Source organism: Oryx dammah, unplaced genomic scaffold (genome assembly GCF_014754425.2).
Source record: "Oryx dammah isolate SB20612 unplaced genomic scaffold, SCBI_Odam_1.1 HiC_scaffold_20, whole genome shotgun sequence".
Taxonomy (NCBI): domain Eukaryota; kingdom Metazoa; phylum Chordata; class Mammalia; order Artiodactyla; family Bovidae; genus Oryx; species Oryx dammah.
Window position 1 is genome coordinate 33,926,510 of NW_024070204.1, and position 25,369 is coordinate 33,951,878.

Here is a 25,369-nt window from a genome sequence, read left to right on the forward strand (position 1 = left end):
CAGTAGACCATTTATAAAGTTTTGAGAAAACTGAAAAGGGAGGAGAAGAAATGGTTAATGTGTTAAAAAAAAAAAATACACAGAACAAGGATGAAATCACTGGCAGTTCCAGAGACAGCTTCAAGTCTACAGTGGGTATTTACAGCTGTTTTCCTCCACAGCCTATTATAGGTTACTTTTGTCCTCAGCCAGCATCACAGCTAGGCCCAGTAATTTAGCTGGTACAGTGACCCAGATCTTCATTCCTCAGGAATAAACCCTCAGGGATCCCGGCTGCTAGATTTCTGAAGTCTTCTGCTAAAATTTATTGTTAAATATATAAATTAAATTAAAATGCATATTAAATATATAATTTAATGTAACTTTTACCAATGGGCATGGCCCTACTATGAAGTGTCCCAGAAGAACTTACCAGAAGATTCCAGAAACACCTCTCCCTGCTCCCATAGTAAAACAGCAATCCTATTTCCCCTGGATTACCCAGCTGAAACACTCCCCTGACACAGAACTGACCCCTCTTTGCCTCTTGGTTTATTTGACGAGGTGCCCCAAATGGTGAGTAGCAATCTCAAATTCCAATTGAACACAACAAATCGATATCACATGACTCCTGATGTTTTGATTGAGAAGGTTAGAACATTAATTATGTGGTATTCCTGCCAAAGGGTCTTCCCAGGTGGCGCTAGTGGTAAAGAACCCGCCTGCCAATGCAGGGGATGTAAGAAACACAGGTTCGATCCCCAGGTCCCCTGGAGGAGGGCACAGCACCCCACTGCAGTATTCTTGCCTGGAGAATCCCAAGAACAGAGGAGCCTATTGGGCTATATAGTACGTAGGATCAAAAAGAGTTGGACACAGACTGAAGTGACTAAGCAGGCCACATGCATGTTCCAACTACACATTTAAGAGTAAGGGAAATAATTACAAGAGGGCTTCACAAACTCAGTAGGGCCACTGAGAGACAAGATCAAACCCAAAATTCATTTATCACCTAGACACCACTGTAGTATTCAGAGTCTTACAGGATTAATGTTAATGAAAACTAGAATCGAATCAACCCTTACCAGTCTTGGTAGTTTTCTTTTCCTAGTGCAGAGTTAAGTTATTAAATAGCTACAGGTTTCTTTGAGGAAGGCTAGGAGAAAGATTTATAGTACATTTTCTTGATAAGATCTCAGGGTTCTGGTTTCTCCTTCATTCAATAGCTTTAGGTTTATAAAGTGCTCTGGAAATTGTGAAGGCCTTTGACTTTCCAGATGTATAGTTTTTTGATTCTATATATCAAGTGGATTCTGATAGAACAGCCATCTCTTTATTCCTAGAAGCCTCATGATCAGTCAACTACCAGCAGAGATCAGATTGCCACTCTGGCTCTGCTGCCAGAAGCTTGCTGCTGGCATGTAAGTATTACCACTTGTTCTCTGCCTCTCCAGGGTCTCAACAGACCTACTGCAATCAAAATGTCCATTTCAAAAGGCGCATCTCTCACCTTCCTGACTTACAGAGGTCTCCACTGTGACACTTTTTAAGGATGTATTTCTCACAATTTTGTTTCTCTATGCCCTTGTGAAAAGAGAGTCCTCAGGCCCTCTTAGTGGGTTATTGGATTATACGTGAGATACCTACTCCAATAGTCCTTTCCCCTAAGTGTTTGGATTTCTCCCTCTACATTATACCGTGGGTTTCTGACACCTAAGTTTCCTTCGACCAGGTCACCATTGAGTCTCCCTTCTGGTCAATCAGTCAGGCCAAGAGTTACAATCATTCCTAGCTGCACCAACTAGAACAATGAATCCAAGTCTCTAGAAAATGCACCCACACCAATAAAGTAAGCCAGATTTTAAATTATATTTCTTCTTTTCTAGCCTAGGTTCTCAAAATCTATTCCCACACATATTCCCTAAGATTTTCCTAATATAAGTGAACAAAATCTTGCCATTCCTTGAGTATGCAAACCTTTACCTCCTAAGGTAGACGTTGCACTTGTCCTTCAGGATGTCGCTTGACTCTAGTTATGGATCTAGAACAAAAAGTGGTGGGGAATGGCGCAGGAGGAAAACCGGCATCCCCTTGCAAGAAAACTACCTCAACCAGGTCATTACGGAGTCTCGGAGCAAGACTGGACCACTCAGCAAACAGAGGAGAAGATGCTTCTACTGGCAACAGAGGTTCAGTGGTGTTTTGGGGATCTTGGCACTCAGTTCAATTGAACCCACCCAAATGGTCCCAATTCATATGGTCTCACTCTCTCCCAAACAATATTCAAATTTTCACATAGGAGACCTAGTGACTCTGTGAGGTTAGATTATCTTTTAATCATCAACTCACAAGATATTTGATGTTAGACTGTATCGGCCTTGAAGCTACATGCTATAAATGATTCTTCTAGAAATGAATAAGCACTTCTTGGACCCCCGATCATGCCTTATGGCAGTAACTTTAAATTCTGAGCAGATCATTTTTTCTATTCTTTAAGCTCTCTAATATAGGTAAAAACAGCCACCCAGCTCCACAGGCTTTGTATCCCTTATTCTCACCATAGTGGTCAGCAGCCCCCCAATCCACCAAGCCTTGCCTGCACTGTGCACTTAATTCCAAGTGACCCATATTTTAAGTAATGACTTCACCTCTCCATGTAGTGGACTACTAGTATTCCATATTCTAATGCTAATGTCATTGTTGCTTCTCTCAAACCTAATAAATCAGGAAAAAAAAAACACAAGTCTAGATTTCCAAATTCTTTAGAGTCTATTGTCTGTAACTTCCCTGTACCAATCACAGTCATGGACAAGGTTTACATGGAGAGAATATCAACCAGTCTAGCAAGTTGAAGCATGGAAGGATTTATCATAGGGAATTAAAAAGCTCATGGAAGGGACTTCCCTGGTAGTCCAGGAGGGAACCTCCCGGGTGGTCCAGTGCTTAAGAATCCACCTGACAATGCAGGGGACACAGGTTCGATCCCTGGTCCAGGAAGATCCCACATGCAACTAAGCCCGTGCAACACAACTACTAAGCCAGTGTTCTAGAGCTCATGATCCACAACAAGAGAAGCCACCACAACGAGAAGCCCACACACCACAACTAAAGAGGAGCCCCCACTTGCTGCAACTAGAGAAAGCAAGCAAGATCCGGTGCAGACAAAATAAATAAACAACTTTAAAAAAAAAAACAGCTCACTGAGTCATTGAGAGAGCTGGGGAAACAGACTTAGGTAGAGATTTCAGAAATGACTCAAGCTACATAGTAGAACTGGGTCACCACTGGAGCTCCAGGTTATGTCAAGATTAGGAAACTGCCACTTTCTAAACAATATGACAGCCAAAGTCAGGAAGCCTCCACAGTACATAGAGGTCCTCACAAACGGGAAGCTGGCTTCCCACTGAACCAGATACACTTTAATCCTCACCTGAAGCATGCGTTCTCTGTGACCTGCCTCCTGACACCCACCAACTTCTGCTAATGCCACCACAGAAAATGCAAATGCCTCCACAACCAGATTTTTAAAAGCAAAAGCAGAATCAGCGAATGTGTGGCCTCTGCTCATTTCTGCCTCTTAAACCTTATAATAGTGCAGAGTAATGGCTGGAATTGAGTCACCGCTGGGGCACACCCAGAGGGCAGAGGAGTCTGGAAAACAGGGCGTTCGGCTCTCCAGCACCCCCGTGCAGGAAGGCATATCAGAAGGCAGGTAGGGTGGACACTGGGTGCAGATCTACGCGATCCTGAGTTCTAGTCTTCAGCTCTGACAAAGAACCTGGGCAGATGTAACTCTAAAACCAGTGAGTCCTCCAATGACATTTCTTTATATTCCCCACACACCTTTATAATCCTTTGACAGTTAGAGGTAAATTATAAATTCCAATTTATTGAATGATTGGTTTAGAATGTGTGACTGTAGCAAAAGTCATTTATTTTTATTTTTCTGACTCATTGCTAGAAGTCACTGGGAAAAGGCTTGTCCACACAGGTGCAGCACAAAATATTTGCTGTTTGTCTTAATGAGATCCCAGAGGGTCTTCTGAATCATTTGAGTAACAGTAAGTTATATTGGGTAGCAGTGTAGACTGAAGTACATGATACTCATTTCTGGAAACTGATATAGGGAACCAAAACACCATTTCCCCTCCACCCCTTTTTTTCCACTGTCTTCAGACCGAGCATTTACTGTCTTAAGGAAGGACACACTTTCATAACCTCTTGCCTTGAAGTCAATAATGTGCCTTCCAGGAGAGTCCCAGTAGGGATAAGCAGTCTAGCTGTCCCACGCTATTCCTTTCTTATCTTGCATTCAGTTGTCTTAAAACTCCTCCAGTCTCAGGAGTAATCACTGTGGCTGAAGCAGAGGACATCTTTGTGAGTGTTTCTCAGAGGAAGCACTGACCCTCCTTCAAATACTGCTCTCAGCAACAAGACCTATTTTTCTGGATGTATAAAGCCATTTTACACAGTCTGTACTGGCCAGAACTCACACCTTGCACAACCCACCAGCCTGCTCAAAATTTGAGAGACCAAAGATCATCCCATCCATCCCCCTGCCTTCAGTCAGAACTTTGTGAAATCACTCCCGACCTACAAGAACCCCACTGTGGCTCGGGAATGATGTTTGAGACACTAAATAGCCATTTTCTTCCCATGTGCCCCTGTTACTTCCTAAGCAACTCACAGAAAGAGAAAGGTAATTAATGAAAGGTGGAAAGATTTTGTCTGAGAAGTACTAGGAGACCTCTTATGCCCATAGAGCCCTGAGAAAATGATATCTCAAACATTACTGTTTTTTACTAAAAAGTGAAGGATTTAGGGGGACTTCCCTGGTGGTTCAGTGATTAAGGGACTCTGTGCTTCCAATGCAGGGGCCACAAGTTCGATCCCTGGTCATGGAACTGAGAAACCACATGCCATGTTGTTCAGGGACCCTTGCCCCCTCCACAAAAATAAAGAAGTTAAGGACTTAGGAGGCAGCCCTCACCCAGCAAGGTGGTACACATTGACATGAGTGGACCAGATCTCTCCCCATGAACAAAAAAGAAATGAAATGGAGATAACTATTCTAGTAATTCAATAGCTCACCATCTTCCAGAATCACCAGAATAATTACCTCAATCTTTGGTGGAAACTAAACTACAGTTTGGACTTCTCTGGTGGCTCAGATGGTAAAGAATCAGCCTGCAATGCAGGAGACCTGAGTTCAATTCCCGAGTCAGGAAAGATTCCTTGAGAAGGGAACAGGAACCCACTCCAGTATGCTTGCCTGGAGAATCCCTGGACAGAGGAGCCTGGGGGGCCACAGTCCATGGAGTTGCAGAGTCAGACGCAACTGAGCGACTAACACTTTCACTTCAAACTACAGCTTAGCAGCTGCTCTGGGCTTGGACCTCAAGATAATTCTTCATGGTGAAGGAGTCAGTCTCCCATCCCCACACTTCGACTGCAACTCCACACTTCTGGGTGGTGTACATATAACCACCCTCCACCTTCTCTCTTTAAATACACTCAAAGCCAGACCTTCCTGTCTAACCCTAAATTCTCAAATCTTGTCTATCAAGTAGCACCAGCTTCTAGGGGGTATTGGCTAGAACAGAGGTTATTGGCTCCAAAGGAAGCTATTTAATATGGCAAAGGAAGGAATTTAGTGTGGCATTGTTTTTAAAAATAATAATGGACATTTAGGTGCGATTTCCATTTCTATTCTTTTTTTGTTTTTAAAAAGGGGGGAAATGAGTAAGAGGAACCCCTCAGGATCTCAGGCTAGAATCCTCTCTGGCTCTCAAGACATACCCAGCCGTGTCTCCTTGCTTTGTGACATCTGCCCGTCACGTCTTTCAGCCACTTCCCCTGACAGGCACCAGTGGAGCTTTCTGTGCACATTCTTGCCTTTCTGACCTTTGTGCCTTACATTCATTCTCCCTCTTAAAACAGTCCCCCCTCAGCATGTGGCGCACGCGCGCGCGTACACACACACACACAGATCCTCTGTCATGACCTCAAAATAGTCATAAAGATCAATGGCTTCAGAGCTAAATTGTGTCAATTCTGTTTGTAGGAGACTTCCCTGGTGGTCCAGTGGCTAAGACCGCACACTACCAATGCAGGGGTCCTGGGTTCGATCCCTGGCCAGGGAATAAGATCCCACATGCCACAACTAAGACCCAGTGCAGCCAAATTAATATTAATTAATTGTAGCTCCACAGTATACAAACTGCTGAACAAGCTCTATGCTTCAATTTCTTAATCCATAAAGATAGTAAGAGAATTTACCAGAAAAAGTTTTGGAAGGTGCAGTTTTTAATGGTAATCAAACACTTAGAAAAATATCTGGCATAAAGGGGTATATGTATGGTATGTTAGTCGCTCAGTCATGTCTGACTCTCTGCAACCCCATGACTATAGCCCACCAGGCTCCTCTGTCCATGGAATTCTCCAGGCTAGAATACATAAGGTGGTACTCAATGCATACTAGCTCATATCGTTATTGGACATGGCATTTGAATAGTATATTAAATAAATGTATCCCCTTCCTGTCATAACAAACAATGAAACTCTATATTCTAGTTGTACCCACACCCCACTTCAGAGAAAAGTGGTCCTAAGTGGTTTTTTCTACATTAAGATACCACACCGAGGCAATTCCCTGGCAGTCCAGTGGTTAGGCAATTCCCTGGCAGTCTGTTGCTTTCTCTGCCAGGGCCCAAGCTCATCCCTGATTGGGGAACTAAGATTCTGCAAGCCGCATGGAACGGTTAAAGAAAAAAGACACCATAACTAATGGTTACTGAATCAAAAATGAATGCTCAGGCCAAAGGCAATGCATGTGTATGTGAGATGAACATGAGTGAGAGCTGTTGCCAAGGAAATGACTTTACTTGAGATGCTCTCTTTCCATATTGCGTGCAGACAACCCAGCCTAATCAGAACTTTTCTCATGGAAACTTGAGATATAAAAATACACAGAAAAGAAAGCAATAGGGGTTTATTTGGAAGGAGTTGAAAAGATGACCGTATCAAGAATGGGGTGATCAGAATCTGAATGGCAATGATTCACTAAGTTATCCATGAGGCCAGCTGGACCGTGTAAGCTAGAACATTTAAGAGGATCCAGGGATGGCATAGGTGCTGAGATAATTTCCCACACTTTTTTCCTTTTGATATATGCTTTCTGTTATATATATATACATATATGTATATATAATTTTTATATCTTTATTTATTGTTGGCTCTGCTGGGTCTTCATCGCTACGCGGGCTTTGCTTTAGCTATGGAGAGCGAGGGCTACTCTTTGTTGCAGTCCTCGGGCCTCTCCTTGGGGGAGCTTCTCTTGTTTGGGAGCACAGGCTCTAGGGCATGTGGGCTCAGTAGTTGTGGTTCCTGGGCTCTAGAGCACAGGCCCAGTTGTTGTGGCCCATGGGCTTAGATGCTACATAGCATAAGAGATCTTCCCTGATCAGGGATCGAACCCATGTCTCCTGCATTGGCTGGCAGATTCTTTACCATTGAGCCACCAGGGAAGCTCTGTATTTGTTTTTCTTAAAACCCTGTCTCCTAAGCAGTGGTTTTCAAACTTCAGTATTAATAAGAACCTGAGAAGTTTGTTAAAATATAGATTTTGGGCCCCTTCCCCAGAGATTCTGTGTGAGTAGACTGGAGACAAGTGGGACCTCAGATTGGGCCACTGTTTGCGGCCACATGGGTTATTCTTTGCACTCTTCTGGGGACACGTTCATTTTGACTACGATGTGCATGCCTTCTGAGAACTGTACAGTATACAACTTACCCAGCTAAACATGGCAGCTATCAATAATTCTCCAAGTTCACACTGAGAAATACTAAAGGTAACTTGGATATGTTCCCGTTTTGCTGTCTAATAGAATCCAGCAAACACTAGTCCCCTGCTGATCCACTCCAAGTCCTAGTCACTGTTCATGTCGACAGGGGATCTACCTTTGGAAAGGGCTGAAGCAGAGGAGAAAGGCCAGGAAGAGAAAGAACCAGCACAACTGTGTTTTATTATGTACAGACAGCTTCAACAAGACACCTCAAGTCGACTCTAATGTCCCTTCTGAGTGCCACTGGCTGTGAAACAACTGGAATGAAACCAAATACAAGGCGTGCAGAATGAATTGCTGACGAAAACCTTACAACACCCTGAGGCACTAGCATCGTGCTCCCAGCTTCCTGCCCCTCATTAAAGATGTTACTTACCAAGCCCCATTAATTGGTGAGGGTCTCAATATAGTTAGGAAATAGACTCCACAGGCCCCTGAAAGGATGATTGTGCTTCTAGAGGAAGGATTTATCATCTATCAAGTGACAGACAACAGGTTTTTACTGAGCACAGTCAGGTGCTGATAGGATAGAAAAGAACTGGAAGAGTCCATCCCAGGCTTCCCAAGGAGATCGAGGGGAAGCAGGACACGATTCAGACATATGAAGAAACTAGAGGACAAGGAAGAGAAAATATCATTAAGTGCTGAGATACCGAGGCTGTCCGTGCAATTTAAGTTCAGGAAACCAAGAGGCTAGTGAGGCTACAAACACCACGTGAAGGCAACTGAAGAATATTCCAGGGGCTACTTTCATAAACAGTGAAGACATCTGAGGTTTAAGGGGACAAGCAGACTTGCTCCTTTCTCTGTTGACTGTCTTCCTTTGATCCCGGCATTGGACAGGGTCGTGTTCACTTCACATACTCTGGATCTAACATTTCACTCCCATTTTCCTGAACAGAGCTCACTTCTACTACTTGCTTGCCTGGGCTTCTCAGACCCCTGTCGTGGGACACCTATGAGGACCACTCAGAGCTTGTGCAATGCTGACAGTGTGAGAGGGTTAACATCTGGGGCCAACCCTTGGCCAGTCATGGATGGGAACTTGTGGGCGCCTGCCTCACTCGTGACCTTCAAGTGCACAATTCTGAGATGCATTCCTCACAGCTCTCAGATGCTCCCAGAAGGGTCAGGCCCTAGGTTCCCACAGCTGTGTCCAGACATTTTTATTTTTTTGTGGTAAAAGTCACATAATAGAAAACATACTGTTTTAACCATCATTAACTGTTCAGTTCAGCGGCACTGAGGACATTCACACTGTTGTGCAACTCTCACCAACATCCATCTCCAGAATTTTTCACCTTCCTAAGCTGAAAGTCTGTGCCCATTAAACCCCAAGTCCCCATCCCCCCTCCCCATCCCTTACCCTGACCCCTGGCATCTACCAAGCTGTGACCAAACTTGAAACTGAATTGAATTAAATTGAATTGGCTCCCCTCTCTCCCTGTTTCTCCTCTTTCCAGTTCCCCATCCCACTCCCTGAGGTCACTTCCCAAACTAGCTGCATACAAGCCTTCATCTTGGATTCTAGTCTCTGGAATGAAGCCTAGCTGAAACAAGCCCTGAGAAAGATGATTTCTAGTTTTGGAATTTGAATATTTTATGCTCAATTGGCAGAGAACTCTGACACAGGGCTCTACCCCTAAGTACACTCATCTCAGGACAGTTGAAACCAAAACACGCTGTCTGTTTGATTTGAGGTTTTGCTAAAACTGAGATATATTTCACAGAGGGCCAGAATATGAGGATGAGGAGCAAGGGTAGGATTTTATATTTCACAAGTTCCTATAATGTTCCTGTTATGTGCTATGCATATCATCATATTACTAACCATTACATAAATGTGATGATGTAGGTAGAATCACCCCTCATTTGGAGATGAGGAGAGTGTGGCTCAGAGAGAGTAGAAAGTGAGATATTCAGGATTTGAGGTCAAGTCCATGCCCCTCAAATTTGTATCTTGCCCATTTACCTGACACTTCTTCCCACACACTATTTTATCCATGGGGTTAGGTGTCACCTTCCTCTCAAGTGTATCAAAGGTCTTTCTTTTCTTTTCTTTCTTTTTTTTTTTTTTTTTTCATGTTTGGAACTAGGATTCAGTGATCTGCAGCAACTGGCTGGCATTTTAATCTCTCCAGGTCGAGGAATGGAGGTGGCCCTTTGAGCCAGAGTGAAAGCACAGAATTCTAGAAAGCTGTTCATGTCTGTGTGCTACACTCAGGGATGAACACCAGCCTCGGTTTGGCCCTAGAAATACAAGACAGCTGTCTGGCTGGTAGTGAACACAGAACATGAGTCAGGTCTATCATGGCCCTGGGCTCAATGCAGAGCACACAGTAGGTACACAAAAAACATTTGACAAATTACCTATAAACTCTCAAAGCCAAAGCGCCTTTTCCCTCCGAGTGCTTGCTGAAGGTAAACTGCCATGGGTTACGTAACCCATTTCTGTGCCATCTACACTGTGCCCGACTTGTACCTTTCACACGTGAGCCCCCAGAATAATAAGGCTCTAAATTAGACATTTATTAAAGCCACACAGTAACTTTTTGAGAAATCTCTCTGCACCCCACCCCTTCTTGTGCTCCCGTATATTCTGGAACACTATACTCACAGGCCTTTGAGCCTTTGCTGTTTATATTGTTCCTACAGGATTAACTAGCTCTGCACGGCTTTGTGTCATCCTCTGTGTGTTCCTGATTTTGTGTTTATTTACTAATTGGCTGACTGGTTGTTTCTTATTGATCTACAAGTCAACTCAGGAAAAATGATGCAAGTGCAGAGTATGGAAAACTCAGGTCTGTTTCTCACATCACTTCTTTGGCCACAGCGACCAGTCACATCTCTGGGAGTATCTGCTCTCACCCTGTGTGTCCCAGCCTTGGTGAAGAAAGAGAAGGAATAACTAAACCCGCAGAGTCAGCAGCACCATGCTCATTCCATTGTATTTATTGAGATGACTACTACATTATTTCTACATAAAGAAAAGTAGGCACTTAAATTTCCTTTTTTTAATTAATTTTTATTGGAGCATAGTTGCTTTACTATGTTGTATGAGTTTCTGCTATACAGCCAAGTGAATCAGCTAAATGTTTATATGAAATGAAAGTGAAAGAGTTAGTCACTCAGTCATGTCTGACTCTTTGCGACCCCATGGACTGTAGCCCACCAGGCTGCTCTATACATATATCCTGGTTTTTTTTTTCCTTCCCATTCAGGCCAGCACAGAGCATTGAGTAGAGTTCCCTGTCCTATACAGTAGATTCTCACTAGTTATGTGTTTTATACACAGTATCAATATTGTATGTATGTCAATCCCAACCTCCCAATTCATCCCATCCAGGCCCCTTTCTCCCTTGGTATGCTGCTGCTGCTGCTGCTGCTAAGTCGCTTCAGTCGTGTCCGACTCTGTGCGACCCCATAGACGGCAGCCCACCAGGCTCTCCCATCCCTGGGATTCTCCAGGCTAGAGTACTGGAGTGGGTTGCCATTGCCTTATCTATACATTGTAATCAATTTTCTTGAGCACTAAGTTGCCCCGGAATTTGGTCTCTACATGCAGTGTCTGTCAAATGGTGGTCCTTCAACCAGCAGCATCAGAATTCCCTGAAATAATTATTCCAATATAGATCCCTGGGCTCCATCCCAGACTTAATGGAGTTGGGGTTTTTGTTTTTTACAAGGCAACTGTTAACAAGGAGATTGTCATCCCACTGAAGTTTAAGATCCTCCTGCATGGCCCAAGTACCAAGCAAAAATTTCACTGGTACATTACATCACCTCTGCCTTGTCCAGCTCAGAGCTCTCACCCCCATCTGGCCCTATATCACCTAATCCTCTTTCATTTTATGAATCTGAGTCAATGTATTGGTGGCAGTGAGAAGAAACCAAGAAGAGAAGAAAAAGCAAAGAATCAAAATCCAAAAAGTTCACTGATGAGCTCTGAGGAGGAAATTTACCCAAAAGTGTGTGTGTGTGTTAGTCACTCAGTTGTGTCCGACTCTGCAACCCTACAGATTGTAGCTCGCCAGTTTCCTCTGTCCATGGAACTCTACTGGCAAGAATACTGAAGTGGGTTGCCATTCCTTTCTCAAGGAGATCTTCCCAATCTGGGAATCAAACCCAGGTCTCCTGCATTGCAGCCAAATTCTTTACCATCTGAACCACCAGGGAAGCCCCCTGGTAGTTAAGTCACTCCATAAAGCATATATATTTCAGCTATTACCCACATCTGTGTATGGCCCTCACTTGAAATTGGAATCCAGTTTTGCCTCCAAAACCATAGTTATCCAAGATCAGCCTGGAAGTGGGGAAGAGTTAACCGAATAGCCTAATTTTCACTGGGGATGTAGGAGAAATTCAGCTTTATATCAAAGCCATGTGTATAATAATATCACTGCCATCTTACATTTGCAAAGTAATTTATTGGTTTCTAACAGTCTTTCAGGATAACACCTCATTTAAACTCTGCATTGTGGAAGATATCAAAATTACAATTTATAGACTAAGGTTAACAACAAAACAGGATTTGGTTCTCTCCCCCAAATAATTTATTTTAAACACACTAAGGTCTTGGAGCCAGATCAGAAGACATTCTTCAGCTATGATATAAGAAATATGCAAACTCTGACTCACAGACTGAGTTTTCCAAGACAATCCTGATCCCCAGGTATATAGTCAGTGCCCTCCCCCCAAAAAATTATGATTTGCCAGAATGAAAATTAGCTCCTCTGATTCACTGGATTTGAGTGTATAAGTTTTGTTAACAAAAGCACCTGCCATGGATCATGTTCTAGAAGACGTATCATGTCTTAAATCACTTCCTGAATGTATTCAAATCTTCCTGTCGCAGAAAGGTTTTCTCTCAGACATAATGCCTTTGACCACAAATAAAGTCTCTGCCATCTGTTTTCACACCAGGAAAACATGATTTGGATTCAGTGATGAAATAAATCCTATTCACATAAATCCAAATCTTGTTCTCTTACCCTAGGATACTTCTTGCTGAAATTACAAGAAAAAAGAACTTTGTTCATTAACACGATGAAGTGTGAACATGTGTTACTCAAGAATATTGATACCTCCATCTATACTTCCAAAGTATTAACATTCACATAGCCATTTATGTTTATGTGCTTAATAAGTTTTTTTAAAATCTGAGCTTCAAATATTATCATTTTATAAGGCACAATACTCTGGAGTGTAGGAAGAAATGTCTTTATTTTTATAGCCCCTTTTAGCTCTTTGCATCAAATATTTCAAGTATATCTATCACCACCAAGTCTCTTATCAAAATGGGGAGACAGACAGGTTAGAACATTAAAGAACTATAGAGAGGAATTTAAATCTCAATAGGCAAAATACTGGTAAAGAATCCACCTGCAATGCGAGAGACCTGGGTTCAACCCCTGGGTTAGGAAGATCCCCTGGAGAAGGGAAAGGCTACCCACTCCAGTATTCTGGCCTGGATAATTCCATGGACTTTATAGTTGATGGGGTCGCAGGGTTGGACACGACTAAGAGACACTCACTGAGTCTCTCAGGCAAAAGAAACATCATTACCATGTTTGATCATGGCTGATTCTGAATCCTTAGATCCCACCGCATGACAACTTCTGCCCTGGGTTACAATGAGGAGACACAGCTAAAGGGCAAATGCATAGTCTTCAATACAGCCTGGAGTTTTGTCCCAACCTCCTATGCCTCCCCAGGGAGCTAAGCTTTGCAGACTCCTTTTTTTTTTTTTTTTTTTTTTGCCCCTTACTGCCAGACCTAGAACATGGGCAGGTTGAACATGGGCAAGCCTGTTACTTGGTTCATTTCTCTCTAGCCCTCACCATGTTCTTGAATCTCACAATTACCATTTTCCCTTCAGAGAAGAAAGTGGGGGGACTGTGAACATGTCAGCACTCTCTTCTCCTGAACCAGCACTCCATGCTTCTTTTCCCTGGCCCCACCCACAAGGACTTCCAAAGGGGTTGGAGGCTTGCCCAGGCCCAGAGTTTCCTAATACCTAACTTTCCATCATCCTAGGGAAGACAGGCATGCAGGGCGGTTTTGTTCATCATTCCTTTGATTCTCCCAGCAAGAGCCCCACCCTCTAGCAAGCTGGTCCGCTTGAGTGTGACTAATCCACAGCAGCATCCCTCCTTTGGAGGATAGACTATGGGAGGAGATAGGAGTCTTCATCACTGCATCTTGGAAACCTTACCAACCCAGTATCTCAGGGCCACACATGAGTCAGAGGCCGGTCCGGCCACCTCTGCTTCAGACCGTGGCCTCACCACTCTTTCAGGGCCGAAGATTCAAGTCCCTCTGCATTTTAAGTCCTTCACACCATCTCTCACATCTATAACTTTCCATATTCACTGCTACTGTTCTAATTCAGGCTTTGATATACGCGTCCCAGGATTTACTGCCAAAGGATTTTATTGGATTCCTTCATTCAGCCATCAATCACTCCACCTCTCTGCTTCCAAATGTCTCTTCCTGAGCATCACTATCTTCATGTCACGCTTACTTACCAACCTTCTATGGCTTCCTATTACCTACAGATGGTGGTACAGAAAAATATTAAGAGCATGGATTCTGAAGCCTGTCTGTCTGGGCTCCATCCCTGATTCTGCCACTTATTAACTCTGCTGCTTTGGGCAAATTACTTAGCCTCTCTGTGCCTCAGTGTCCTCCTCCTGAAATAGGGATAATAGAATACATATCTCATAAGATTAATGTGAAGAGTAAATGATTCATACAGAAGAGAGTCTGGTATTTAATAAGCATCCACATATCCTTACTGGATTTCTTCATTCATCCACCAGTCACTCTATCTCTCTGCTACTGTGACAGTTATTGTCACAAAATGTGGTCCAAGCTCCTTGGCCCAGCACCTACTGGCCTATATAAGTGGTACCCTGGAGCTGTACACTTAAGATGGTAGATGCTTTCCTGGAGCTACCTACCGGCTTCCAAAACAAATTAGAAACCCACTTCAGGTGATTGACATGGTGGCCAATGAGCCATTCTCTGCTGTAACAGAGTAAAAATTTAAGTTGAGCCAAGAGCCTAGAAGAAGTACAGAAAGCTGGGGAGGAGAAGTGGTTTTCTCTGTTCTGCCACTCCTGGGGACATGTGTTATGTTCTGAGAAGCCAGAAGGGAAGATGTGAGCTGATTATAATCTAATGAAGCTGCCATATCAGTTTTACTTTCCAATACAGCATAATGACTGGTGAGCCCCGTGGGCCCTGAGCCAGGATTATCTTAACGGGTAGCATGATCTGGGTCAGAGTCATCAGTCCCTATGGGGAATAACTCTGGAAAATGTCATCTACCAAGCCAGAGTGGGAGGAACCCTTGCCACTACATAGAGGGTGAGGCCAGTGGTATTTGGAGGGTAATTTCTGAGTTTGTGAGATGTAGCAGGCGAGCACATGGAGAATGGGAAAGGAGAAGGAAGAAGGGAAAGGACACAGCATAATATGTAAAAAAAAGAACAGTGCAGGTGGGATGGCAGTCAAGGGAGAGGGAAAAGATGATTTTAAAAGAAAACTAAACACAGAGCAGAGATGCAAGGACCTGAGTGCTGGAGAATTGAGACATGTCTGGAAAGAGAATGAGAAGTGCCAGGGGGCTTGAGCTCCTGGTGGGTTCTGAAGACTTAAAATTCGTAACACACACACACAAGACAACAGAGACGCTTCTTTGTATACTAAGAAAGGTCATTTGTGAATATTTGTGAATAAGCTTAGTGACGTGCTACATGGAAGAATGATCTGGCAAAACAGAACAACTTGTGCACCAGCCAGCTGGGTTCCTGAAGCCTCAGAGTCCTCTTCCTGCTCCAGCAGGTGACAGGCGTTAGTTACTCAGGAGTTCCCCCAACACTCTAGTGCCTTCTACTGCTTGGAAGCAAGGCTGGTTCAATGTGTTTTACGTTTTCAGACAAACCCATCACTGGGTTGGCCACAAGGCTGGCAGCAGAGGGGCAGGGCCTCTGCCTTCCCCTTCCCCTATCCCACCCCAGGCAACTCCTACCCTTTCACTCTCAGTCTGTGTGGATGAAGGAGGGCTTGGCAGCACCAAATATACTCTGGGGTAATGATTTAGTCACCCCTAATGACTGTATCTCCACAAATAGTCACCACCCCTCCGCACTGTGTTGTGGGCTTATATTTCTGAGCTATTTTTTCCTCATATGTAAGTAATTTCATGAAAAATACCAGTGAAAACGGCTTCTGTCACCTACAGAATCAGGAATAGAGATCAGACTCACAGATCAGATCATCCTTTCAAGCACCCCCCAGTCCTACCCCAAGGAAGAAAAATAATGAAAATACAGGGAAATGCCAAGGTGTGACATTTATTTAAACAATACTTTTCAAAAGTCGAAAAATTCTTCTCTATTAAAAGTTCCAAACACAATATGGATGCATTGGTGGAAAATAAGGTGGGGGGAGGGATATAATCAAATGATAAGATGAACCCTTAGACTAGAAGGCATCATTCAGTTTTCTTTTTCTTCCCCTAAAGTTTCTGAATGTTAGTCAAGTGCAACGTAACTTTTGTTTCGTTCTGTTTTTTTCATACACCCTCATGCAATGACTGTGGAAAATTCTGAGAGAGATGGGAATACCAGACCACCTGACCTGCCTCTTGAGAAATCTGTATGCAGGTCAGGAAGCAACAGTTAGAACTGGACATGGAACAACAGACTGGTTCCAAATAGGAAAAGGAGTACGTCAAGGCTGTATACTGTCACCCTGCTTATTTAACTTATATGCAGAGTACATCATGAGAAACGCTGGACTGGAAGAAACACAAGCTGGAATCAAGATTGCCAGGAGAAATAGCAATAACCTCAGATATGCAGATGACACCACCCTTATGCCAGAAAGTGAAGAGGAACTAAAAAGCCTCTTGATGAAAGTGAAAGAGGAGAGTGAAAAAGTTGGCTTAAAGCTCAACATTCAGAAAACTAAGATCATGGCATCCGGTCCCATCACTTCATGGGAAATAGATGGGGAAACAGTGGAAACAGTATCAGACTTCATTTTTGGGGGCTCCAAAATCACTGCAGATGGTGACTGCAGCCATGAAATTAAAAGACGCTTACTCCTTGGAAGAAAAGTTATGACCAACCTAGACAGCATATTAAAAGCAGAGACATTACTTTGCCAACTAAGGTCCGTCTAGTCAAGGCTATGGTTTTTCCTGTGGTCATGTATGGATGTGAGAGTTGGACTGTGAAGAAGGCTGAGCACCAAAGAATTGATGTGTTTGAACTGTGGTGTTGGAGAAGACTCTTGAGAGTCCCTTGGACTGCAAGGAGATCCAACCAGTCCATTCTAAAGGAGATCAGCTCTGGGATTTCTTTGGAAGGAATGATGCTAAAGCCGAAACTCCAGTACTTTGGCCACCTCATGCGAAGAGTTGACTCATTGGAAAAGACTCTGATGCTGGGAGGGATTGGGAGCAGGAGGAGAAGGGGACGACAGAGGATGAGATGGCTGGATGGCATCACAGACTCGATGGACGTGAGTCTGAGTGAACTCCAGGAGTTGGTGATGGACAGGGAGGCCTGGCATGCTGCGATTCATGGGGTCGCAAAGAGTCGGACACAACTGAGCGACTGAACTGAACTGAATGCAATGACAGGGGCTTCCCTGGGGGCTCAGACAGTAAAGAATCTGGCTGCCAATGCGGGAGACCCAGGTTCGACCCCTGGGTAGGGAAGATCCCATGGAGAAGAGAATGGCAACCCACTCTGCTATTCTTGCCTGGAGAATCCATGGACAGACCATGGGGTCGCAAAGGGTTGGGCACGACTGAGTGACTGATACAACAAAGGGCAGTGACAGGGGCTTGGTGGGGATGAGATCGTGTAACATGGCAATAGGATAGACCCTTAGAAGGTTCTTGAGGGTTTTTTTTTTTCCACTTCACCCCATCTCTAGGGCTGCCACTCTAATCAAGCCACCATCAACTGCTCCCCTGCCAGGACTTCCACTCTCTCCCCCTCTTTACCACTCACTTCCTCTATGGCGCCCCCTCCTCCCACTTCCGTTTGTGCTTTTCCTTCATAGCCCTGTTGCAGCTTGTAAACATGTGACTGTGAAACTATTGGACTAATGGTCTTCTCCTGCCTGACTGTAAACCTAGGAGGATGGGGACGGTTTGCAGTCTTAGTGCCTGGTTCAATGCCTGTTACTAAGAGCCTGAATCTATGGGAGCAAGCTAAACCAGATCACGTGGGTATGGGGGAGGGAAGAAGAACGAAGGAGAAGCTGTCAATCATGTGACCTTAACTGGCCATCAGAATCCTTTCCTGAGCTGTTCAATCCTGAAGTGAGAAGTCTTCTGTCGTGGGTTGAGTTCTCCCAGAAGCAGAGCCGAGTTGATGATTCAGGTGCAAGGGCTTTCTAAAGGAGATGCTCCCAGAAGAAAGCAGTAAGACAGACAGGGAAGAAGGATGGGGGAGAAACCAAGCCACAGAACAGCCATTGAGTCAGGGCAAGCAGGAGGAGGCAACCCTGGAGCTTCCCTCTGAAGGAGGTGGGGCCCAGGTAGGCCTCAGCTCCCTTCTCCCATCTCCTGTCTTTACTTGTGATTGTGGGCTCTACATAAAAAGCTGCCACAGCCACCTGCCTGGGCTTCAGTTCTGGCTCACTTTTCATCCACTTTCTCAGACTCTCTCTGCCTTGACTGCCTCAGCTGAACCCACAGGTTTTGCATTTTGTTCTTTGCCATCTGCACTGGTAACCTGGCTCCAGATGTTGGGTCTGTGTGAATTGCCTGCTGGGTGCCGCATGCTGCTTCCCAGGCATGAGATGTCCTGTGGTTTCTACGCAACTTCCTGGAAGGGAGATCCAAGGTTCCAAGGCATTGCCTGACTCCAAGACTCTGTGCTTATGTGGGATTAAAAAGAATAATTTATCTGATTGAGAAACAAACTTGGAATCTCCTAAAATCTCTTGATATATTAAAATTAACTTGAATGGGAGGGGGTCCCTGATATTTTCATCAAAGGCAGATTAAATGACTATGAAGAGGAAAAATACCTTTTTTAAGATTCATTGCTCCATTCATTTCACCCATCTCCATCTTTGGTGGTATGAGCTCCCATTTATTAATGGCAACTATATGTCAGGCTTTCTGCATTCACACATACATTTCATTCTCAGTGTGAAAGAAGATAATTTCCCCAGAGCCACACAGCTGGTATGTGGAAAGGCTTCGATTCCAATGTGGGTCTATCTGACTCGAAACTCACGCTCTCTACTGATTACCTCAACTTCTGTCAGCAATCAAATCTCCTGGGCTGAATGCCAAGATCTAAATCTATAGGGATTTGAGAGCATAAGGAGGAGAAACAGAGTAGGTCTTTGGAAATGGTTTGGAAATGGTTTCTGTGTATCTGAGAGACATTCTATGGCCAAAGGATCCCAAGTCCCTTACCACATACAGTTGATTCATTCAACCCATCCTTACAGGATACTCCTGGTGTTAGGCAGGAGACCCAGGTTCAATCCCTGGGTCAGGCAAATCCACTGGAGAAGGAAATGGCAACCCACTCCAGTATTCTTGCTGGAAAATCCCATGGATGGAAAAGCCTGGCAAGCAGGCTACAGTCCAAGGGGGTCACATGACTTCACTCACTCACTCAGCACTGGTGTTTGTTGACAACCAAAAAAAATAAAAACACTGCTCTTGCTCATAGAATTTACATTCGAGGATGCAAGAAGGAGGCTTTGAAGAGGGTAGGTCATAAAAACAGACATAAACATAAAAACAGGCATAAAAAATTAAGTAAATTTTGTAGTGATCACTATTGGGGGGGTGATAAGCAAAGTAAGGGAAATTTGGGGTGCAATTTAAAGCAGAGTGGTCAGGTGAGGCCTCCCTGAGAAGGTGACTTTTGGGCAACCTGCACACTGAGGGACTGGAGCCTGAGGCTACCTGGAGAGACAGTGGTCCTCTGGTAGCAACGTGGTAGCTTCACCTGTTCATTAAGCCATTCCAGTCCTACCCAAACCACCCAACACCCACACTAAACTCAGTGTTTTTCAAGAAACTGGGGTGACTGGAAACCAGAAAAGGCGAAATTCCCCACCTCTCAAGCCATCTGCAGCTGCTGCTTCTGCGTGCCCCTCCCCCAGCAGAGCCTGAACCCCTCGCTCCTCCCCTACATACTCAGGGCACCCCCAAGCCCAGGTCTCACCGATGCTGACCTTCCGCAGGAAGACTTTTGGAGGACTTCTGCTTCATTCTTGAGACCCTTCCTCACCCCATGATCCATTCTGGGTGACTTTATTCCTTACACCTAATGTTCGGCAACTGACCTGGTATCCCCCACACCCTCAAGGACCCAGATAATGCCATGGTACTGTCAGCCTCCAGCCTACCACATGTCCACTGATGGGGACCAGCCTTCCTCCAGGGACTGGACCCCCCACCCAAGGTCTGGGGAACCTTCCGGAGGCTACTTCCAGTTTGCTGAACTGGACTTTCTTCCACTAACCTCCTAATTTATTTCTGTTCTTACCAGGCCATGTCACTTTCCTTCACTATGCATTCCTGTTTCTGATGCTATCCCAGAAAGGCCAATGGCAGGGTGTGAAATGTGGCCGGGCCAGAGTCTACTTGCCAACACTGACCATGGTCTGGCTTTCACACACTCTGGCCTTCAGGTCCACCTAAGATAAGCTCGAGGGGCGCTGGCCAAGGTGCATCTCAGATGTAAGAGGAACAGGATGTCTACCTGATAAAGTGGACCCGAAATACTCCATATCTACATTCTTGGCAGAATTCTGTTTCAAATATTTTTGCTGCAGTTAATATATAGAAATCATTCTTTTTTTAAATTCCCAAACATGTTTACTATTTTTAAAATTTTAATACAGAGTGAACTAAGTCAGAGAAAAACAAATATCATATATTAATGCATATATATGGAATCCAGAAATATGGTGAACCTATTGGCACGGCAACAGTGGAGACACAGACAGAGAGAACAGACTTATGGACAAGGATGGGGAGAGGAAGGAGAGGCTGAGATGATTGGAGAGAGTAGCATGGATGCATATACGCTGCCATATGTGAGACAGATAGCCAATGCAAATTTGCTATATGATTCAGGGAACTCAACCTGGGGCTTTATAACAACCTAGAAGGGTGGGAAAGGATGGGAGGTGGGAAGGAGGTTCAAGTGGGAGGGGACATATGTACACCTATGGCTAATTCATGTTGATATGTGACAGAAATCAAACCAATGTTGTGAAGCAATCATCAATCTATTAAAAATAAATAGATATAATAAAAGTAGAAAAATTTAAATAATTGTGGAATTTATTAGTGAAAAATAGATACTTGCTCTCTTATCCTACTCTTTCCTCATCCCCAATTCCACTCCTCAGGGGACACCCACTGTTAACAGTTTGGTATCTATCACTCCAAATATTTTTTCTATGAATATAGAAATTCATACAATTTCTCTACTATACACACCGCTGTGCAACTTCTCTTTTTAAATTGAACAGTTTACTGTAGAACCATTTCCAGCTATATATTGTGAGAACATGAACATAATATATCCATGTCATTGGTTTTTTTTAATGCTGTTTGATTCTATATTATAAACATACAATGGAATCAAGCAGCCATATAGATATGAGAGGGTTTTTTCCTTCCCTCCTTTTTTTTTCTTTTATAAACATTCCTATAAATGCACATGTGTGTGTAATTATATAAGAATAAATTATTCCTGGAAATGAAATTGCAAAATAGCCACTACCAATTGTCTCTAAAGAGTCAATTTATCCTCCTGACAACAGTATATCAGTGTTGAATGAGTGAATAGGTTAGGACTATAAGTATTTTTACAAAGTATTTTTTTCAAGCAAGGGAGACAGAATTGTCTGGAGCTAACATCTTCAGTGGTAAAGAATCTGCCTGCCAATTCAGGAGATGCAGGTTTGATCCCTGAGTCAGGAATATCCCCTGGAGAAGGAAATGGCAACTCCCTCTAGTACTCTTGCCTGGGAAATCCCATGGACAGAGGAGTCTGGCAGGTTACAGTCCAGAGAGTCACAAAAGAGGCTAAACAACAACAACAACCTCATAACTAAGAAAGTACCAAAGGGTATCAAGTCTCAGGGCCATGAATCAAATGAATAGCAAAGTCAGGGGCCAAGAGAGATGGTGAGATGTGAGTGTGGGTTGGGTCTAGTTGCTAGAGGACAGTGTCCACTTCAAGGGTTTTAACTTGTACCTGGAGGTGGCTCCTGCATGTGAAAGAGCTTTCGCGGGCTGCGCAGGCATGGCTTTGTACAAAACTCACTGTCGGGAGTGCAGGTCATTGAGAGGTTTTTCTCTTAACTTATTGGTAGGAGGCAAAGCAGGGCTTTCTGCTTCCTATGGCTCTGTAGAGGTGACATTGCCCCGTGTCAGCCAAAGCTATTTACACAAACACATTAGCCTTGCTGCTACTCTCCCCTGAGGAAACATAACACACAGCCAAGCGCACAGTTGCAGTTTGGGGTTTGATCTGCATGTGAACACGACCCAGCATTTGGAGCTGTGGCCAGGAAGCAGGCAAAACCAAAAACCAAGAGGTCGGAGAAGTGGCTGAACCCCAGGTCTGCCACTTCACAGCTGCGTGGCAAGTGACTTCAGTTCTCTGAGTCTTTCTTATAGAAAACAAGGGTATATAAAACAATCTCAAAGGATTGTTGAGATGATTAAACAGGATGTTAGACGCCTGACACGGTGGCTGGCCTGAAGCACCTGCTCATACAACCCCTTTAGAAGAACACCATTCAGGATGTCCAGTGGACCGAAGAATTAGATGCCACATTTGAGAACCTGAGAGAAAACATGGAAATGTCAATAATACTTTCCTTTCAGGAAACACACAATTTACTTTCAAATCCGCCTTTAGATTCCTAAGTATCTGAGGGAAAGTGAATATCCAACCTTCAACCAAGGGCTTTGAAACAATGACTCCGAAGAAACCCAAGCAAAATCCAACTTGATTGTCTCGTCTTTTTTTTTTTTTAATGTATTTTATGGAGGAAAAAATACATAAATAATTGAAAAGTTTATTCCAATACAACATTCTCCAAAATGACTGTGGAGAAGGCAGCAAGTAAAAATCTTTAGGCTATATTCACTTTTCTTGACATTAACTCATATAACACAACATTGTTGATTTTAAAATATTTACCACTGAAAACCGTTAAAGGCAAATGCAACCAATGTTTGTGCAAAGAGACACCTCTTTCTCACAGTTTTGGACCCTTACAAAAATATTTTTATAAAAAAAAATAAGGATACCACGGTTAATATTTTAGCAAGAGATGTCAGAAAGATCTTTGGTAAATCCAAGATTTTCGTCTTGGTTCTTCAGACTCTGTAACCAAATATTTCCAAGATTTACCACCAGAGGGCACTGATGCCAAATTGAGTTACCAAGTAGCAGCGTATTTGGCCTTGCTGTCTCAGAAATAATCACATTTAAACAAAATGCCCCTTTTTAATTGAGCAAAACTTTGTGTAAAAATATTTCACACTAGCATTGACTAAAAGGAAAATGTCTAACTACATGCCAACACTGATATACACACAAAGTACTCAGGAAAAGTATACTAAATATTTTTCCTTGTTAGAGTATGTAGAAGTTGAGACTTCCCACCAGTGGTGCAGTGACTAAGACTCTGTGCTCCCAATACAGGGAGCCCAGGTTCGATCCCTGGTCTGGGAACTAGATCCCACATGCCACAACTAAAGATGATGCAAACAACTATGCAGTGCAGGCAAATAGATAAATACTTTTAAATATATATATATTGAAGTGCATAAAAATTAAAATATGGCAGAATCAAGAACATGTTCAGAATGACTGGGTTCCCATCTCTCCAGCTTGCTTCTGTGTCCCTCTAGTTTTCCGCATTTGTACCGCCTCTTGAGTTTGGGGTCTAATGAACTTCCAGTGAGGCTGTACTGCAAAGAATGGGTATCTAGACAAAATCTGAGTTTGAATCCCAGCCTTTCCACATAATTGTGACATTAACAAAGTCTCTAGGCCTCAGTTTCTTCACCTATAAGACGGGAGGAGTGGCACTCAGCTGGCCAAGCTATCATAAGGTGTAGGAGATCATGCTTATAAAGTCTTTAGCACATTCTGGCTACCTACTTATTGCTGAAATTTACTGGGATTGTATGTAAGACTCAGACATAAAAAGATCCTAAGAATGAAGTTCTTTTTTTTTTTTGGCTGTGCTGGTCGTCCTTGTTGTATGCCAGCTTTCTCTAGTAGCGGTGAGCGGGGACTACTCTCTAGATGTGAGTGCATGTTTCCCATCGAGGAGGTTTCCCTTGTTGCAGAGCACAGGCTCTAGGGTTCATGGGCTTCAGTAGTTGTGGCGCACGGACTAGTTGCTGTTCGGCACATGGATTCTTCCCAAGCCAAGGATCAAACCCGTGTCCCTTGAATTGGTAGGCAGATTCCTAACCACTGGACCGCCAAAGAAGTCCCTGAAGTTCTATTATTATTCATATATTACAGGCATGAAAACTGAGGTTATACAACATGCCAAAGGTCACAGAGCTCCTGAGTAGCAGGGAGGTTTTTAAGCTCATGTTGTTTTGATTTTCCATTGCTCTTCCCTTTGGAGAGAAGAGGGTGGGTCAGTGGGCACTGTATATTATGCTTCTTTGTACTTCCAAGGGCTTCCCAGGTGGCGCTAGTGGTAAAGAACCCACCTGCCAATGCAGGAGACCTAAAAGACATGGGTTCGATCCCTGGGTCAGGAAGACCCCCTGGAGGAGGGCATGGCAACCCACTCCAGTATTTTGCCTGGAGAATCCCATGGACAGAGGAGCCTGGCAGGCTATAGTCCATTGGGTTGCAAGGAATTGGACACAACTGAAGCAACTTATCTCACACTACCTCCAAGGCTGACAAACATCTTTGATACTCTGTAAATGCCTGGTGGAGAGGATGAATATGCATATGTAGTATTCTGCTGCTACTACTACTGCTAAGTTGCTTCAGTCGTGTCCGACTCTGTGTGACCCCATAGACAGGCAGCCCACCAGGCTCCCCCATCCCTGGGATTCTCCAGGCAAGAACACTGGAGTGGGTTGCCATTTCCTTCTCCAATGCATGAAAGTGAAAAGTGAAGGGGAAGTCGCTCAGTCGTGTCCGACTCTTAGCGACCCCATGGACTGCAGCCCACCAGGCTCCTCTGTCCATGGGATTTTCCAGGCAAGAGTACTGGAGTGGGGTGCCATTGCCTTCTCCAAATGTAGTATTCTAGGGGGGGGGAAATGAGATAAAAATACTACTTTCTCTGAAAAATCAAAAGAACTTTACCAAAGCAACGTATTGTTATCACCAGTATTATTATCTCTATCATTATGATAAAATGCATCACCAGTTTGGCAGATTAAAGGGTAATGATATTCAGATATTCAGAGACTGTAATTCAGTCTAAAAGGTGATAAGTTTCTAGGAAATAGAAAGGGAGGCTAAGCTGGGGTCCAGGTG